At 40.7% G+C, this 14,115-nt stretch overlaps 1 pseudogene; it reads left to right on the plus strand.

The window, feature by feature from the left end:
* The first annotated feature begins 788 nt into the window (after positions 1-788).
* Positions 789-2,386, plus strand: LOC112822211 (homeobox and leucine zipper protein Homez pseudogene; annotated as a pseudogene).
* The last annotated feature ends 11,729 nt before the right edge of the window (positions 2,387-14,115 follow it).

Raw genomic sequence — 14,115 nt, forward strand, 5'->3', positions numbered from 1 at the left:
TGATGGTGGTGGTGGTGGTAGTGATGTTGATGATCCTGCTACAGATGATTATATATTTAAAAATCTAAAGTGTGTGTCTCTTTTGTTCTCCTGGAATAGCAAATTATAATTCAAGTGTACCATTTGACTGTCTCCCACCAAAAGTGACAAATTTAGTCTCGACATATCTTGGTAGAATACCATAAAAGCTTTTAAAATGGGATTTTAGTGGAGGAAGATGTTCTACCAAAAACTATAGTTAGATACAGTATTGCCCCAACGTACCACTTTGTACTTTTCTTATCCTCTAACCTGAGACCTGTAGTTAAAAAAAAAGTCTGATTCATTTACTCATTTAACAAATCTTTAGGAACCTAGGAAGGTTTATATGGCCAGCATACATCCTTCTCTCTAATCCTCACTCTCCTGAAAAAAGGAGCAGTCACCCTGTTCTGATGATTAGTGCAGGTATATGGTGCCAGATCCTAGCTCAGTAGTCTGGATTAGAGCAGAAGCTGATATTCAAAGGTATTGAAACCATAATTCTAAATTTTTGTTCCATCTTGTCGATTAGAGAATAAGGTCTGTCTCCTATATCTCATTTTGAGTCAACCCTTTTCTCCCTTCTCTCTCTAGTCAGCCACCTGTCACCCTAATGTGAAATGTGTCTCTCCAGATACTGTGCTTTTGTAGGTTAAAAAGACTTCTGCTGCTCCATGCGGGTGGGCTTGGAGCAGGCCGCACTGGGCGGGAACCCCACTCCCACCCCGGAGGCCCCCTGCCCTTTCTCCCCTTTCCCCCTCCGGCCCATGGTGTGAGGCTGGGAGCCACCACTCGGGCCGGACTGCACTCTCTCTGAAGGGCACAAATCAGAAAGCACCATGCCTCCTAATAAAGAGGCCAGCAGTCTTAATAGCTCCCCGGCAGGGCTCATCTGCCTCCCTCCAATCTCTGAGGAGCTACAGCTTGTGTGGACCCAAGCATCCCAGACCAGTGAGCTGGATGGCAATGAACACTTGCTACAAACCTTCAGCTACTTTCCCTATCCCAGTCTAGCAGACATTGCCCTTCTCTGCTTACGCTATGGCCTGCAGATGGAGAAAGTCAAGACTTGGTTCATGGCCCAGCGCCTCCGCTGTGGCATTAGCTGGTCATCTGAAGAAACAGAAGAGACTCGCGCCCGAGTGCTCTACCATCGGGACCAGCTCCATTTCAAATCCCTTCTCTCTTTTACTCATCATGCAGGGCGGCCCCAGAGGAGGTGCCTCCTTCTCTGATGCCACCTCCAGAACAAGTGGGTCTTGGAGTAGTGCCCCTGACTCTCAGTAAGCCCACCCAGATGAAAGGATTGAAGATGGAGCCTGAGGAGTCCTCAGAGCTGCTGAGTCACCAGAAAGCAAAGGAACCCCTGATGGCACCTGGCAATGGGACATTCCCCCACCAATCTGATTATTGGCAGAATCTTCAAAGCAGTGGCTTCTCTAAGGAGCAGGCAGGCAGGGGTCCCAACCAGTCCCATGGCCTAGGTTCTGCTTCATGGAATCACTCCACAGCTGTCCACCAGCCACATGCTCGGGATAAGCCCCCACCAATCTCACTACTTGCTAGTAGTTGTAAGCAGGAGTCAGCATCTAATATGACTCCTCCTTCTTCCTCTCTCTCTTCTTCCACTTTCCCGGGACTGGCAAACGGAGCTACTACCACCTCTAAACTCCTCCAGTCCCTGGGCTGTATCTCACAGCCACTGTCACCCAATGAACAGGCACTGCCCCCAGTGCCTGGAGCCAGCCTGGCCCCAAGGGCTAAGGCATAACTCAGTATCAAGTAGGGTTGGCCCTGCAGAGTACCTTTCCCCAGATATGCAACGCCAGCGAAAGACCAAGCGCAAAACCAAAGAGCAACTGGCTATTCTCAAATCTTTTTTTTTTTTTTTTTTTTACAGTGCCAATGGGCACGGCGTGAGGATTACCATAAATTAGAACAGATCACTGGTTTACCTCGACTTGAGATCATTCAGTGGTTTGGTGACACATGCTATGCCTTGAAGCATGGGCAACTAAAATGGTTTCGGGACAATGCCGTACCTGGTGCCCCTAGTTTCCAGGACCCAGAAATTCCCACACCCCCACCTTCAACCTGCTCCTTGAGTGAATAGGCTGAGACACCACCTCTACCGAACCCCCTGGCCCCACCAGATATACGACCCTTGGAGAGGTCCTGGGCGACCCATTGACAGCTACGGGAAAGTGATATCCCTTAACTAAGTCAGGCATCAAGGCTTAGCACCCAGCAGGTGCTGGATTGGCTTGACTCTCGAATCCCTGAGCCAGCTGAGGTGGTGGTTTGTCTGGAGGAAGAGGAGGAGAAAGATGAAGATGAAGATGACGATGTGATCATACAGGACTGAGTCGGGGGGACTAGGGGAGGGAAGGTCTGTTATTAAAAGATGAACCAACTTAGTAACTGTTTAAACAGAGAGACCACATTTTTTTAAATTACCTTATGGCGAAGAAAAAAACAAAAAGACTTCTGCTGCTGAGACTCCAGTAAGGAATGGCAGGGTCTGGGCTTTACAAATACATGGATGAAGATGATGAGTGGCCGGCGAAGGCCCAAGGTGAAAGTAATCCAGCACGTGACTAGTTTTCTACTAGGCCTATTGAGAAGTCCACTCTGACTGATGAAAACGCATGCTGGGCTCCTGCAGACCGTGCATAAAGGGGGCATGGTCGACCCATCCTGGAAGCTGTGAGATTGCCCATGATGGAGTGGGCCCACTGCTGTGGCCGTCACAAGGCCTGCGACTGAGCCAGCAACACCTAGTAGCTGGGCATCTCCGGGAGGTCACTCTAAACTCTCTGAATTTCAGTTTCCTGAACCATGTAATGGGCAAGTGATGAAGATCACGTACAATAATATGAGAAATGTTTTACACAGTATACGCAAATATATTGCTTCATAGTAATAAGTATTCTACAGTCCACTCATGGGTTTATTTTGCAGTTTATCCCTAAGGATGCTGCATCAATCGGTACCTCTCAATGAGAAATGGCCTTTCTTGAACTTTGTATAATTTTCTAGATTTTTCTTGACATTTTTAGAGTCTTTTTGAATCTTTTGTTTTTGGGTTCCCCAGGAAGAATCATTTCACATTTAATTTGAATGCTTTCTAGCGTATCTGCCTTTCCTCTGCTCGGAATTTGCTCTTGCTGTGAGGCTAGTTGCTTATGCACACAGCTCCAGGCTGCCCAGTTCAGATTTTACTCAGGTCTCCCATCATGGCCTTGATCCTTACTGGATCGCTGGAACCCCCTTGGGAATCTGCTCTCTCCTCCATCTCCCCACCCTAGGTTTAATTTACCTTTTAGAACTCTTCATTTTCTTCCGTCAGGGAAGAGGGAGAAGGTCTCCAAGTGGAGGAGTAGATGTTTCTACTGGAGAGCTCTCACAGACTTCCCCCATAGTCACACCTCCCAGCCACTCCCTCCTCACTTACCGTCGGCTGCAGTTTTCCCGGGCACAGACTGCACAGCTGAAGCTGCTCTCTCATGCCAGGCTCTTTCCTCATATACAGGGATTCTTCCTTCAGGGGCTCCCCCCGAGACTCTCTTCAGGCTAGCACTCTTGTCCCTCAGTACCAGTGAGATGCAGGTTGTCCTCCGTGAGCCTCTTGGGCAGTATGCATATCAGAGGTTGTGCCTGGATACCAGTGGGTGTGCCCATAAATTCCTTATGTCAAAGTACCAGAACCTCACCTAAGAGCCCCGTCCACTATAAATAATTTAAGTGAAAATAACAGACTTGTTTGGAAAATAAACATTACATGTAACTAGGCAGTATCAGAACATGTAACTCCTCAAAAAAAAAAAAAAAAAACACAAAACCCTCTTTAATATTAACACAAGTCCTGACGGATTGACCCTGTTATTATTATAAAATGTCATGCTTTCTCTCTAACAGCTTTTGTCCTAATGTCTATTTTTTTTCTTATATTTCATCTCTCTTTTGTTTACTGCTTTCATATTACGTCTTTTTTTAAAATTTTGTTTTAATTCATGTGACAGAGAGGGGGGGTATATGAGTAGGGGGGAGAGGCTGAGGGAGAGGGAGAAGCAGACTCCTCGCTGAGCCAGGAACCCGATATGGGGCTCAATCCCAGGACCCTGAGATCATGCCCTGAGCTGAAGGCAGACGCTTAACCATCGGAGCCACCCAGGTGCCCCCATATTATGTCTTTTTTTATGCTTTTATTTTCCACCTATTTGTGTCTTTGCCTCTAAAATGTGTTTTGTCTAGACACAAGTAGTTGAATCCTTTTTAAAAAATTATTGGCCTTTTGACTGAAGTGTTTAATTCATTTATAATTAATGTATTTATTGATAAGATAGTATAGTAAGATCTGTCCAGTCAACATCTCCTGTTCATCCAATTGAAAAAAAAAAAAAGCTGCTGTCATCCCTACCTTTACATGCAGATCCAGCCAATGACAAAATAAAATATTTCAACCCCCAAATAGTATGACCTTAGTAATTTCCTTTTTCCTTTTTAAACACTTGTAATTTTTATTCAATCAGTCTGTCTAGTTGAAGTTTGACTTTCACGTACCCTTTCCCAAAGAAATGTTTTCTCAATAATTTCATCTGAATCTTCACTTGACAGTTTCTTCCTTATTTAAATAAAACTATCGTAAAAGGAGGCCTTATATCCATTTGGATAGAAATGCATCTGCCGTTTATATAACATATCTTAAAGAGAATGAGAATCAAACATTGCTATTAAATATTAGCTAAATACTATTGTCTACTTCAGACTTTGAGACTGCAATTTACTATCTCATTCTTAAAATACATTAGCAAGTATTAGCAATGTGATAAAGATATCCCAGTGCTAAACTGGGATTTTTTTTTCTTGACTAACTGAGAGAAATAAAACAGAATTAAAAAGGAGAAAGCTTCTACCCTTGTGATTTGGTGTTCTTTAAAGCAACCACTTGAAATCCCTTGTACACAGTCCACATTTTATAAAATGCTCTACTAAGAAGAGCCGATCAGTCACTTTTTACATGTTTAGACACATGCTTTCAACATAAAAAATATTTGAGGCTTAATCTCATTGAATTTAGCTGAGGAACTGAGGGTGTAGAGCTGCATATAGAGGTACTTCTAAATTGATGTTGGTGCCTAAACAATTCAACAGAGACAACAGCAGAAGACCATTGTAGTGAAAAGAGCCCTGGGTTCTTTTAGTTGCTGTATATTACTTCAAAGCGAAATAGAAACATTATTTGTGTGACTATACCAACTCTTCTTTTGTTACTATAATCACTCACTGAACAAAGTCACCCTTTTAGTTCCCACCGTGAGGAATTCACAGAATGTTAGTGTTAGTTCAGTGAAGACCTTGAAACTCAATGCCACATTTTTCACAGGAGCAAGTTGGACCCAGATAGGTGATGTTCCTCCTCCAGGGATCTTCTAGCTAGTTCATAGCAAAACCATGCACTAGAGCCCAGTCCCATGCCTTTCCTCTACACCAGCAATTTCTACCCCTGGTTGCACATTAGAACACCCGAAGAGGTAAACAAAAATAGTGACATCTGAACCTCACCCAAATCAATTAAATCAGAATCTCCGGGCGGCGGGGGCGGGGTGGAGCTGGAGCTAGGATATTGATAGTTTTGAAAAGCTTCCAGACAATTCCAGTGTGAAGCCAGGGCTGAGAATCTCATTTTATGCCACTCTCTTGCAAAGTAAAAGTATTTGCAAATATTAGCTGATGAATTAAAAAAATTTTTTTTCATGATTCATTTTCCTTTTGTTCCCTAAGCATAGACGATGAAGCATCTATAGCTTTAGAATGGGGCAGATAAAAACAGAAGGACAGAAAAGTCAGTGTTCAGCTTTGATTGTCAAGATAAGCTTCAAAAAGTATATAGCAGAAAGGATAGTTTTTAAAGCTAGACTTTGAATGGCAAGGACTTTAGGTACTTGAGAGAGAAAAGGTTTTTCTAGATTCCAAAATCTTTTAAGTATCCAAAGTCAGATAGTGATGGACCCAGGCCTGGAATATAAGAAGTGAACCACAGAAGAGGACGGATTAAAGATATGTTGAGAGAGTCATTTCCAACTATACAGAAATAAGGGTAAAAACAACAATGATGAGCACTTTCGGGGGGGAAGGGTGGAGAGGTGAAGATGGGAGGGGGTGCTGGTCGAGGGCTCAGAGAGAACTGGAAGCAAATAAGAGATGCACATCTTAGGCTGATTACCTGGTGTACTAGTCGGTGTTCTCCAGAGAAATAGAACCAGTAGGATGTGTATGTGTATTTGTGTGTGTGTGTGTGTGTGTGTGTGTGTGTTTATTTATTATTAAGAAATTGGCTCACACAATTATGGAGGCTGGCAAGTCCAAAATCTGCAGAGAGAGCCAGAGAAGAGCCAATGTTACAGTTTCAATCTGAAAGCTGTCTGCTGGCAGAATTTTGGTAGGTGAGTGGATGGGGGGGCGGGGTGGAGAGGTGAGGGAGGGGTGGTCTTTTGTCCCATTTAGGCCTTCAACAGATTGAATGAGGCTTCCCTCATTATGGATAGCAATCTGCTTCACTCAAAGTCTACTGATTTTTTTTATTGTTATGTTAATCACCCTCCATTACCTCATTAGTTTTTGATGTAGTGGTCCATGATTCATTGTTTGTGCATAACACCCAGTGCTCCATGCAGTACGTGCCCTCTTTAATACCCATCACCAGGCTAACCCATCACCCCAAACCCCTCCCCCCTAAAACCCTCAGTTTTTTTCTCAGAGTCCATAGTCTCTCAGCGTTCGTCTCCCCCTTCTATTTCCCCCCTTCATTCTTCCCTTCCTGCTATCTTCTTCTTCTTCTTTTATTTTTTTGAACATATAATGTATTATTTGTTTCAGAGGTACAGGTCTGTGATTCAACAGTCTTACACAATTCACAGTGCTCACCATAGCACATACCCTCCCCAATGTCTATCCCAGCCACCCCTTCCCTCCCACCCCCCACCGCTCCGGTAACCCTCTCAAAGTCTACTGATTTAAATGTTAATTTCATCCAAAACAAAAACCTTCGCAGAAACCTCCAGAATAATGTTTGACCAACTATCTGGGCATCGTGGTCATAAAATTAACCATCACACCTATATACACCCAATTGTGCATATATTATACCTCCCTCCTTCTGTCTCCTTTCTGCTCTGTCCCATTCAAAACTCAAGAGAGAAGAATATCTGCTGCCTGGTGGATTTGAGGGCCCAAATGGAAAAGGAATCCAGGAGACCATTCAGTAGACTGGAGGGCCCGGATGAGGATCCTCATATCCCAAAGCCTTACTTACTGCTAGAATCACATTTTTTAAAAAGGATGGTATAGAGGTTACATATTTGATAGCATGGAATCTAAAAATGGTAGCACAGGGTCTTGAATGTTGTGGCTGCTAAATAAATGTTAGTTGCCCTAGAAATATTATAAAGTATCGGATTCATATCCAGTGACTAGCTTGCTGTTAACAACTCTTAAATCAGAACTAGATCGCAGGTACTCTTTTGTATAGATGAAGGAGCTGAGGAGTGTGAAGTATGTGTATTAAGTGTTAAGAGCAGGGGTAGGGTTGGGTATAAACCTTCCCCTAAAGTTTAAAGTATTGGAACAACAATCCATGATAAAACTCATTTGCTTTTTATAAATTTATTTCCTTTCATCAGTGGGCCATTTTCTATGTTTACCCATAATAATTTACGGAGGGAAAAAAAGACACCAAGCTTTTTTAAAATGTGTTTTAGATAATGGTTTTAAAAGCAGGAAAAATATATCTAGTCATTGAACAGGTATGGGCTTGCAAAAGGGAAGTAAATGAACCTTTTAAAACACAATTTTTCATCAAAATGAGCTTTACTTTTAAAAAATGATGGCAATACACTCTGTGGATACTTAATATAAATTCATTTGAAAGGCATCCTAGATCTTGTTACCCAGTGATCAATTGCTTTGTCTTTATTTTTATTTTAGAAAGCCAAAGAGAGAGGCCATAATTCTTCTGTATAATATAGACCAATATTCAGCTATTTGCTTGAATTTCACAGCTCTGTGTGAGAATAAGTATACATTCATATCTGTTCCTTACTTTGTTTAATATTTGTTCCTTATTTTAATCCTTTTTACAGCAAAGGTTTGCTGTATAATTAGCTTTCTGTGCTATGTAATAGAGGGAATATCATTAACTAACTCTGACCATATTGGGAATAGATTGAGAAACTGTACGAGTGGGATCTATAGAATTTAGTCAAGATATTGTTTTAATTGTTTATAGCAGATTTTTATTTAGGTGAAATTCAGCTTAATGTTTAACATGAAATCTATCAGTATATTTGTAGGTGTGTACGCAAACACATACTCTAATGTTGAGAATAAAGTGAGACCCATATGCTTTGTAAAGGGCACTTTTGGACTCAAGAATACCAGAATCCTCCCTCAGAAAAAAATTTTTTTCGTATAATTTTCTGGAAGATTAGTGAAGAGATCAATGACTAGTTAAACAAAATAACATTTTATTACAAGTTAGGTCTCTGCCCCCAAAGCCACTGACAAAGTCTAGTAAATTGTACTGGGATCTAGTAGACCTTACACCCAAGCTAGATATATATATACGCACCATCCTACTGAGCTCAGATTTGACATTTAGAAATGACTACTCCTATAAAGCAAACAGCTACACCTGGCAGCTCAGGAAAACATGGAAACAAGGAAGCAGAAAAGAGGCTTAGCTTCCCTGGTCTAGCACTAAGTTGGCCTGTACCACTTGACATGCATACCTCCCAGACCTGGGTGAAGTCTTTTGCTGAGTGAGAGAGTGGGGGAGGCAAAATGTGTGTGTGTGTGTGTGTGTGTGCGCGCGCGCGCGCGCGCGTGTGTGCGCGTGTGTAGGGGAGAGGGAGGAAGGATGGGAGAGGATGGAGGAGACTTGGAGAGGTGGGGGAAGGAAAAGGGAATGGGAAGGGAAGAGGTGGAGAGAGAAAGCTGTCAAGTGTGGAAGGAAGAGAGTGAAGAACAAGAAAATCAAAGCCTCCTTGAAAGTTCCACCCACAGAAAACTCATCATCGTCCGTACTCTGGATGGAAGCAGTTCAGCCCTCCCTCCTTGGGTGGAGGCACGGGGAGAGTAGACCTGCTGGCCCGTGGTCTAACTGGTCAGGGGAAGGGGTGAGGCGATAGCTAAGAAAAAAGCCCAGAGCAGCCCCAAAGCTAACCTCCACCTCAGAGGGAAGTTCATGTCCCAGATTTTTGGTTTCCACAAAATATTTTTTCAGTCCTATAATCTTATTTCTTTAGACTCCTGAGACACAATTTAAAATTTTTTTTCCAGCATTAGAGATTTAACCTCAAGGAGGATATACTCAGATTTCACTCATTCTCTCAATACTCATTGATGTTTAGTTTTTGAGGAGTATAAAGAGGAATTAAGATGACTCCTGCCCTTGAAGGAACTTGTATTTTAGACCTTGTCAAAAATAACTAGAATATAAACTCTAAAGTGAAAAGTACCTTAAAATGCTTATAGTTCAAGGATGCTGAAAGTTTGTAGGAAATATATATTATATATATATATATTTTAACAGATTTCACTCTGAATTTTATAAAGTAATATAAGTTTTGGAGCGACCTTTTAGAAACTCCAAACGGAACTCAGAATACTTATTCTTTTGAAGAGGAAAAGAAATTCAAATAAGCAAATACACACCTGCATGATTCCAATATTGATGCGTCTGCTCCCAAGCTCTAAAACTAATTAGAAGTTTGTTTCCTATCTGCAGTTAGCCTTTAAGAAGATGGGCATCCATTAACACAGTTTGGTAGTATAATGACCAGCAATTAGTGATAAATTGTTCTATTCTGGAAGGAAGTAATACTTGAGAGTGGATGATTTCTAAAGGAATTAAAACATAACTTATTTTTTTTTTAACTTGCTAACTTAATTTTTTAAATTTGGTGCAAAGAATGCAGTTTAGGAATCTTCCTCTCTTGGTGTGTGTAGAACTTGAAGAAAATAAAGTCCTTTTTCTTACTTTTGCTCTTTCTAGTTACCTTTTCCCTATCCTTTCTCCTTCCTCCATCCTCCTCATCCCACAAACCCTACATTTCCTCCGTAAATAAAAATAGAAAAGAAGGATAGGGGAGAGGTAACCGGGTGATGGGCATTAAGGAGGGCAGGTGATGTGATGAGCACTGGGTGTTACACACAACTAATGAATCATTGAAACTCATATCAAAAACTAATGATGTACTATATATTGGCTAACTGAATTTAAATTAAAAAAAGAGAAAATATGAGGGTACTTTCAAGAATGTGGAAGTTGAGAAAAATTCCCTACAAGATGGAATTAATAATACTTATCTGAGATTTAATCGATTAGAAGCTGTAGAAGGCAGATATCATCAGTTCAATATAAGGTAGAACTTCCTACAGATTAGGATGGATGAAACATAATTTTCTCAAATGTTTATAATTCCTCAATTTTACCAAATGTGAACTGGAATATCCTTTACTGGATGTTGTAGAGTTGATATGAGCATTCGCTGGGGTCTGGTGAGGAGGTGGATTGGTTGATGTGTAAGGTTTCTTCATGCACTGAATGAGCTTCTCTCACTGAGATTATTTTCTTAACAGAGGAGTTATCTGCATTGTGCTCTCTGTCAGAAAGTTGTCCTGGCTACACACTTTAATCCCTGCCACTGTTTTGAACTGAGCCATACAGATAATCATGAACCTGCATACACATGCCATTTAGGAAAAGAATGAAGTTGAGGCACAAAATTAGATGTGAGATGCTAAGTGGCATTAGGTCATTCCTTTTATGTCTTTTGCCTCCAGTGTATTAGAGAAGAACTATTTTGGAAGGATGGATGTATCGAGAAGTTTTAGAATGGGAATTTGTTGTGGTTCTGTTCAGTTAAATAGGATATGGCTAGAAGTCAGCCATCTTTTGTGCCTATGCACAAAATTCCCACAAATACACTCTATTGCTGATAATAATCCCTGTATATTTCCCAACATAGTATTTCCCAAGACAGTATGTCTGCCAGTCTGTTTAGGCCTTGGGAGAAAGTAACTCAGATCTCTAGATATTATAGAAGGTGCAAGGAAGTATTACACAGGTCAAATGAGCAGATTGATTTGAAATAATAGCAATACCATTGTTGGGCAAAGCTGCTGTCACTACAATGAATGATAAACTCAATTTTAGGTGGAATGTTATTCAGTTCATTGACCTCCCTCCAATCAATTCCCCTCTGGCATAGGTAGGCATCACCAACTGAAGTCAACTCCCTCTAGTCACCCTGCCCATAAAATATGTATAGCTCTTATGACCAGAACATGAGATTGCAACCCTACACAGGCTATCCCTTGGGAGTAATGTGATATACATCTTGATACTCTTACTTACGAGTGAGTCTAGTCATTCTTCCTCATAACTACCCAGCACCTAGGACCTCTTAACTTCCACATATGAAACCCATGATTTTCTTTGTCAGTTAGAATGTTTTTGCTGAAATAAACACGTCAACTCAAATCAGCTTAAACAATAAAACAATTTGTTGGCTGCCATCCTCAATGTGTCATGCCCTCATTTTTTGTCTCTATTCTCACTACTATTACCCTTACTAAAGTTTTTAATACATTTCACCTAAACTACTGTAGTTGTGTCCTACCTGGTCATTCTGCCACCCCATTCATGGTTTCCTATAATAGACTTCATTCATTCAACATTTTGAGTACCTACTATTGCTATTTGGGGAGGGGGGGCAGGCACATGATTGAATAAATTTCAGTCCTTAAATTTAAGGCAATCTATTTGTTGGGAAAGTCTAGGTTGTGGTACAGCATCAAATGGAATCACAGGGGTTGATAGCATAGGTCTACTTTTTCTTGCTATACATCCTATAAGATGACTGTTGTTCTGCCCCATATCATATTCACCACAGAACCTAGGCTAATGGAGCAGTCTTTATCTGGAAATTGGTCGGCTGGCATGGCACAAAAAAAGAAAGTGTCACAAAACACAAACTGGTTCTCAAAATTTCTGCCTACAAGTGACCTATATTATACTTATATTTCACTGGTCAAATCAGGTTGCTTGACACATCTGAATTCAAAGAGTAGGGAAATATACACCTCATCTAGGCCTAGAGGACAATGGATATTGTTTAAGAGTAAAGCAATCAATCACATGACCTTAACATTTAGAGCAGGAGTCAGCAAACTACAGCCCGCCACACACTTTTGTAAATAAAGCTTTATTAGGACACAACCACACCCAGTCATTACATATGATCAATGGCTGCTTTTGCACTATAATGGCAGAGTTGAGGGGATATGACAGAGACCGTATGACCAACAAAGCCTAAAATATTTATTCTCTAGTTCTTTACAGAAGATGTTTTCCTACCTTGATTTAGAGAAGCAGAAGGATACATGCATAAACCTCTAAAATGCAATGTATCCACGTTCTTATTTCATGATTACAGCCCTTTAGGGGGAAGGAGGCAAAGTATACATGTAAATAAAAATCAAGTGGAGGCATTATTAAGAAAATGTGCCCTAAGACCAAGATTTTTTTAAAGTACTTTGGAACTGCAGAGGAAACATCTGATTGAAAGGATGAGGGAAGAGTTTTTGGAGGAAATAGTATTTGGAATAGGCATTGAAAGGAGGAAGGATTTTCTTAGGGGTACCCTCCAGGGCAAAGTATTGCAGAAGGAAGGAAAGACTTGAACAAGGAAGGTTTAGGGTATGTTCAAGGAACGGAGAATACTTGATTATGGTTAAATGCTGGTATTTATGATGGATTATGAGAGATGGTACTGTTCCCGGAAACAAAAAATATCATCTTGAATTTCTGAATTAGAACTATATTATTAGAAGATGCAGCAAGGGTGTTGAAAAGTGTTCAGGCTTTGAATCTTGCCTTTGCCATATAATAGTTGTGTGACCTACCTGTGTCACCTTCACCAAACTATTTAACCTCTCTGAGCCTCAGCTATCCCTACTAATGAAATGAGAACAATTGGACCCTCATAGATTTTTGAGGATATAAATAATGAATGTACAGTGTCTGTCCTGTGCCTGATACATTGTAGATGCTCAAAAATTATAGCTGTTATTACTACTATCAGTCTTTTTAAGCCACTGTCAATCTGCTTTGACTTTTGCAGCCTGCCTATTCCTAACTGACATACACTTTCTGGTCTTTGTGCCCCTTTTCTCTCTCTTTCTCTAGCTCTCTCTCTCTTTATATATACAGAGGTTGAGAGAGAGAGGGAGAGAACACATGCACATGGGTGGGGGGAAGGACAGAGGGAGAGAATCTATTGCAGACTTCTCGCTGAGCCCACAGGCTGATGCAGGACTGGATCCCACAGCCCACGAGATCATGACCTGAGCTGAAATCAAGAGTTAAACACTTAACTGACTGAGCCACCCAGGTGCCCTTTTGTGCCCCTTTTCATGTCATGTTTTCTGACTGATACAACCCACTACTATCTGCTATCTGTGGAAGTCTGTTACTATTTAACATACACCTCAAATTATCTTCTTTCTATAAAGTCCTCAAAGGTGCTTCCCATAACTTAAAATTAAATCTTCTCACTTCCTCCCATAATATTTATAACATATTTTATTATATTTTAGGTCTTATGTGGGTGCTGTCTACTTTAGTCATTCATAAGATTCTTGAGGGAAGGAACTATATCTTGGTCTTGTTAGAATCTTTGTTATATAATTTTATAAGCAGTTTTCATTCATGGCAGGATGATCCAGAAAATATTTTATTTCATGCTAGGAAGCATCTAATTGACGAATCATCTTGGGAAAGTCTTAGTTCTGCAACTAAGTTGATCTCTATAAATAAGGAAAAATATAAGATCAGAAGTTGATCTAATTGTTGACCTTTCTCTAAATTTTGAAAGCATTTAAATTGAATTGTATTCTTTATAGGGAAGGCAGCTTTAAAATTGCATTTTAAAATTCTCTGAACATAAAGAAGCTTTACCGTTATTATTTTCTAAATGTTTAATGAATGGCATGGGACCTTCCTAAATTTCTGTTGTATCAAAGTCACTA

This window comes from Callorhinus ursinus, unplaced genomic scaffold (assembly GCF_003265705.2).
Source record: "Callorhinus ursinus isolate GAN/ISIS: 27379988/994484 unplaced genomic scaffold, GSC_fseal_2.0 scaffold1, whole genome shotgun sequence".
NCBI lineage: Eukaryota > Metazoa > Chordata > Mammalia > Carnivora > Otariidae > Callorhinus > Callorhinus ursinus.